The sequence below is a fragment of the Pantherophis guttatus genome, chromosome 7 (assembly GCF_059756535.1).
Source record: "Pantherophis guttatus breed Tessera chromosome 7, ASM5975653v1, whole genome shotgun sequence".
Taxonomy (NCBI): Eukaryota; Metazoa; Chordata; class Lepidosauria; order Squamata; family Colubridae; genus Pantherophis; species Pantherophis guttatus.
The window spans coordinates 47,241,674-47,247,936 of NC_142069.1; the positions used below are offsets into that span (position 1 = coordinate 47,241,674).

General features: G+C 38.4%; 1 protein-coding gene across 2 annotated transcripts in view; it reads right to left on the minus strand.

The window, feature by feature from the left end:
• Positions 1 to 5,778, minus strand: part of RAB3IP (RAB3A interacting protein) — a 45,506-nt gene extending 39,728 nt beyond the window's left edge. For both annotated transcript variants that reach the window (XM_087874109.1, XM_034403205.3), the window contains exon 1: positions 5,597 to 5,778. The gene's annotated coding sequence lies outside the window, so the exon portion shown is untranslated. The remainder of the gene's footprint in view (positions 1 to 5,596) is intronic.
• Between the last annotated feature and the right edge of the window lie 485 nt (positions 5,779 to 6,263).

Sequence of the window (6,263 nt, forward strand, 5' to 3'; positions counted from 1 at the left end):
ATACTCGTCAGATTTCCTTCGTTCGAAGACCAGCAACTAGTTTCAGAGCCACATTCCTGATACATCTAAGTGTCAAGGAAAAAAACCATTAAAAATCCCAACTACACTTTTTTTTACAAGGGGCAAAGAATGAAAATAGTGCAATCCCCCCCCCCCGAAAGTTTTATAACTTTTTGTGGCAGTGGGAATTTTAAAATCTAAAAATCACTGCTGCATTCTTTTAGGTTACGACAAAGGCATGTTAATTAACTTGAGCTATTTTCTTTTTACAGGATTGGACCATCACTCCTAGATTTAAAGCATTTCATTTGTTTTATGGCCTGATTATTTTAACCCAAACAGACACACACAATGCTATTGAAGAGGACCATCCCTTTTGTTTTTTGGTGATTTTTCATTGTAGTGACAGGCTAGAGAAATCTTTTGCTATAAATGTAAGTGAATAGCCTGGAATACAACCTTTGCATTAAATTTTATGGTAAAGGCGAATACTTTAAAAGGATTAAAAAATACTTTTAAACATTTAAAAATTAATTTTCTTCTGGCATAAAGACATGATATAAATCCAAAAATAAGAAAAAGAAATAAGTTACAGTGCAGAGTTATCATAGTTGTTATCTTTGAAAACAACTAAAAGTTCAACTAGTAGCTTGATATTGTCTTATAAGATCTAAAATGTATTCCTCAAACTTACATGTTTCAAAGTATTGATTATAACTTGGATCATTCTAAAACAGGGAATGATGGGAATTGTAGCCAATATATCTGGGGAATTCCAAGTTAGGTTCTTTTAAAGCCAAATATCTCCCCCTTGTAAAAAGTCAATGTAATAGTTTTATTAATTTTGAGGGATATAATTTATTCTTTTTTTGCAATGTTAATAATATTTAAAGGATATTGCCAACCATTAGAAAAGAACTACTATTTGTTAAAAACTAAGGGCTTTTTGTTTGAATAAATTATTTCCCCTTCAGTTATTCTGTATTTGCTAACAAATGTCCCTAGATTTTTTTTCCTGCCCCAAGTAAGCCATACATTTTTTAATTTAGACATCAAGTTTATATTAAGACCAAGCTAAGAATAAAGAGTAAAGATTACATACAGATTTGAATGTGCCTCAGGAACCCAAACAACATGGATTACTTACACAGTATTACCAACAAGTTGTCCTTCAAGCACTAAAACTGATCCGCCAGTTGCGGCCCTTTCTTGATCGGGATTCCCTGTGCACAGTCACTCATGCCCTCGTGACCTCTCGCCTTGATTACTGTAACGCTCTCTACATGGGGCTCCCCTTGAAGAGCACCCGGAGGCTCCAACTGGTCCAGAACGCAGCAGCGCGGGTAGTGACGGGAGCAGCATGGTGCTCCCATGTAACACCACTCCTGCGCGAGCTGCACTGGCTCCCAGTGGTCTTCCGGGTGCGCTTCAAGGTGTTGGTTATCACCTTTAAAGCGCTCCATGGCATAGGGCCTAGCTATCTCCGAGACCGCCTGCTGCCGACGACCTCCCATCGACCCGTGCGCTCCCACAGAGAGGGCCTCCTCGGGGTGCCATCAGCCAAACAATGCAGGCTGGTGACCCCCAGGGGGAGGGCCTTCTCTGTGGGGGCTCCCACCCTCTGGAATCAGTTGCCCCCTGAGATAAGGAGAATCCATGACTTCCGCCGTGCCCTTAAAACCTTCCTTTTCCAACAAGCCGGGCTGGCCTAATTCTTTTTAAGTGTTTTTAATTGTTTTGTTTATTGTTTTAATTAATGGGGCCAAATTTATATACATTTTTTAACTGTATTTTAATATTTGTATTTGATGTTTTTATTTGGCTGTTCACCGCCCTGAGTCCTCAGGGAGAAGGGCGGTATACAAATTCAAAAATAAAATAAAAAATAAAATAAAATATGTTGACTCTACTTAGTGAGTTTAACATCTGCTACCTCTTTTAATAAAGATTAATATCAGACCAAAAATAGTAAATATTTGTCATATACAGCAATGATTAAACTGCCAATCTCCTGATTTTCAACTGAAGACAAAGTCCAAAGGACAACTAAAAATCAGTATTACCTCTAAATGACTTACCTTTCTTAACACATAGTAGTTCTTCAACTTTGTTAACATAGCAGTTACTTAGTTCAACAATGCAGCTGTTAAAAATAGTTCCTGCAATCAAATAGGTGCCTATATAATCAAAAGAGCAGAACAATGAGGAATGAAGACTAATGGAACAGTTGATCATAAATATTATACCACAGTGAAGGATTAGCTTCTTTTAAAAGTTGAAAATAAATTTGGCAAAATAAATAACTATATACGGTATGTGTTGAAGACAGCCAGTTTGTTGGTTAAGTCACAAAGCTAGGAACTGGGAAATGTATGTTCTAGGACTGCCTTGGATACACAGCCTACTGAGTGACTTTGGCCAGTCACTCTGTCTTAAGCCTTAGTAAGAAGGAAAGTGCAAACCACTTCTGAAAAAGTTGCCAAGAAAATTGTAGACTAGCAGATTCAAGCCTGATCTAAAGACATATTAAAAAGTCCTCATAAAAACTGTGTAATCAGCAAACTTTATTTAGGATGGAATCTAAGGAAATGAAAGATTCAGGCAAAATTGACATTGGGGTCTACTCCAATTGAACTTCTACCTTTACCAACTCAGCAGGCCATCTGCAATTAGTTGCCTGATGGGTTTTATTACAGCTACAGACAAAAATACAAGACAGAAATATTAACAGCATCAATTATTTATAATATTCTTCAGGTTGTCCAGGAATATTCCTAATAAAGGCAATACTTACAATTTTATAAGAAGTACAATAAGGGAGAGCGTGGACCAATCTTTTAGTGAACCACTGAATCACAAGGATAGATTCCAGCACTGTGGAAGATATTCCTAAACCTGCCTTCCAACAGCACTGAAGGAACATTGGATTGATTAATACTCTCAAATATGGGGGAAGATTGAATAGTTCAGATAATTTTTAAATTAAAAGCATTTTTGCCTATTACAATATTTACAAAATATCCAATAATTTGCAGAGCAGATATCAAGTCCTGGCTGTCTATTAACCACATGCTTTGTTTGATGATAGCCCTATTTGTTTTACAATAGGTGGCAAGACTTCACTAAACCATTTTCTCTTCAATGTCACCCTGGCATCTGGATGCCAGATTATTAGGAAATTTTAAGGTTCTTAGAGCCTGATGGTCATATTAATTCATGTTTGGTTTCTATATCTAATAAGCTCACTATTTTATTAAGGGCAAGACTGGAGACCAGAAGGTTATTGAAATAATTGCCTCAAAAATGTTTACTGGATTCTGAAGACTATATATAATTTTGATTATAAATGTATTTTAATATTAATTACAAATCACCCTGATGGGATAATAACCTGAAAAAACTGAAATAAGTAATTGCAGCAAAAAAATATTTTATAGTAGGGGTTTGCAACATTTGGGGGAGGAGGGGAAGGAGTAAAGTCTAGAATTGGACTTTAAACAACATATTGAAGTCTACACTGATAAAGGATGGTCAGGATAAAAACTTTTATCAATTTAAATGATTTATGTTTAAATTAAAGTTAAATAATGTGATTACTTTTCAGTAGTGCACTTAACAACATCCCTACCTGCCACTTTACTATTTGTAATTGACATGCTTTGAAAGCCACTGGAGCCCATATGAAAAGCTTTCTGGAAATACTTGCAGTTTGATTTCTCAGCTTTCTAAACAATGTGCGTCACTGTGATATTCACTGAAACATTTCAGAACAGCCTCAAAATATTAAAAGGCATCTAATTTATATAATGCCAAGGACTTTTTCCTTGTACCTAGTCAAAATATTTTCTCTATTGACAAAAAAAATGTTAGAATTCTCTTCCACAAGTATTGTCCCTTTAAATAGGAAAAGGCATCAGCTGCAAATTATATAGACCTTTATTAAAGGTCTTTATTAAAAAGCTTTATTAAAAGCATGACTACAGTGAATTATCCTTATTCTCAAATGTTAATTTAATCATACAAGAATTCTGCAACTGACATGTACAATGTGCACAAAACATATGTGAAGTGAATGATATAAAATAATATATGATTGTATTTAACTTTTGCCAACAATCCCCTTTTATATATAAAAAATTAAGCTCAGGTATCGATGGCTTTCAAATGCATTATTAATTTTCCATTATTTATCAGATGTAATTTTACAAGAGCTAACTTCAATATTTTTAAAATAATCCACAATCTATTAATTTCAATGAAGAATTAAATACACAATTTCTATCAAAAGCTTCATTAAAGACTTTCAATTAAATCCTGAAGTAACATATACTCCATTGTTCCTTCAACCAATTTAACCTCAGTGATATAATACTATTATTACTTTAAATCTGTAGTATTTACAATACTGGTAATCTCCAGTTAATATTAACCTGTTACTAAAAACAGATGAAGTCCAGACAAATTATTCTCCACCATCGCAACCAACACTCTAGTTTAATAAAAGTTAAGTTTACCAGTTCAGGGAGGCAAAGCACTCAAGTTTCAGACATTGGGACAACAGAAGAGATTCTGCGAGGCCAGACATAATTGCTTAGAAGGCGCAAGCTTTGTACGTTTATGGTCTGTATATTTTCAGGCATCTAGGTTATTGTAGTTCTGGCTTTCTGACAAACAAAATAAACATTTTCAGAATGGCTGCGTTAATCTCTGGGGAAAAACAAGAGTGCTACAGCATCTTGAAAAAACGATCAGCTTTATCAAAATCCACTTCCGTGAATGTTGCAAACTATCAGTTCAAATGTGCAAATTCTGTGCTGGAGAGAGTTAACTGTGAATTGAGGGAACCTGAGAAATATCCTAGAGTCGACTAACGAGAGCAAAGCAGCAGATTGCTTGATGACTCTGAAAATAAGCAAGCGCAATGGATGCTGGATGCTCAGGCCCCAGCAGGAGACTCTGAATGTTGAAATGCACGGTAAATACCGAGTTATCGAATAAGCCGGAAATACCAATATACCATTATCCATATATTTATATCCTCCGTTTATCGCAGTATTTCCCTTCTCCCGTACGAATTAAAAGCATCATACTGAATAGCTGTTAAAGACACTTCAAAATGATCTCTGGCGTCAGCCCATCTGCAAAACTGGATATAATCTTAAGTGCCTGTGTATGTGTTTGTGGAAGGAACCATTGCCGGGCGCAGGTGAGCAAAGTTAGACCCAAACCTAGGCACTCAAGTGACCTTGCACATGCGCTGGGTCAGGGTGCCGCCTGAAACACCCGAGTAAGGAGAGAGAGAGAGAGAGAGAGAAACTGCGATTGCCGTGGGATTGGAAAAAACACGCGGTTCCATTAATCGCAGGCGGCCACGGCGGCGGCACAAGGGACGACGCAAAAGAAAAAGCTGAAGCGCATCTTTCTGCAACCCGGTGCCCTCATCTGGGTTGAACTACAACTCCCAGAATATCTCCAACCACCTTAACCAGAGGTAATGGTAGTTGCAATCCAATGCCACTGGATGTCACGACTCCTCCGGAGCGACAGCTTTTGAGTGACTCCAGAAGGAGGAGGAAAACCTAGCAGCGGGACTTACCTGCGGAGGCGAGCAATGCCACCCCTCCCAGCCGCAGGCGACGAGTCAGCAACAGCTCGCACTTCTTCTCCCGCTCCGGCTGCGAGACCCGATCCTGAACACCAGCAGCGGAGACACAACGGGGCGCGGCTGCGCATGCGTTTAAAAGCACAACAACCTCGATCAAGGCGGAACTGGAGTCCGCCTATGCCAGGTAGGACTTCTGGGGTGGAGCGGAGAGCTGCGCGGCTCCCCCTAGAGGATGTGACTCTCCACTGCATGCTGTGAGCTGCTTTTTCGCGGAGAAGCGAGAAAAGTACCAGAATCGGAGCTGGAAACTAATCCCTCTGAAGTCTAAAAAAATACTGCAAATGGTCTTTCACTTGGACTCGTCCTGAGCCGTATTTTCTAGAGAGAGAAGCGAAATGATGACATCTGCAAACTCTATTGTCATCATTCCAGCCATATTTCCAGCTTCCAGTGTGTTTTTTTAAAGCCGCTAAAGTGGCCCGTGCGAGGCTTCCTCCCACCTCCGAAAAAAATGCTCTAAAATACGATTTTTAATTCAGGGGACAGAAATCGCCTGAGGCTGAGCAGGATTATTCCTCAACAAGGGTCGCTCAACAGGACCACTTTCAGGACCATGTCCGCAATAGAGATTTGTAAAACTTTTCTTATAGCTAAGTAA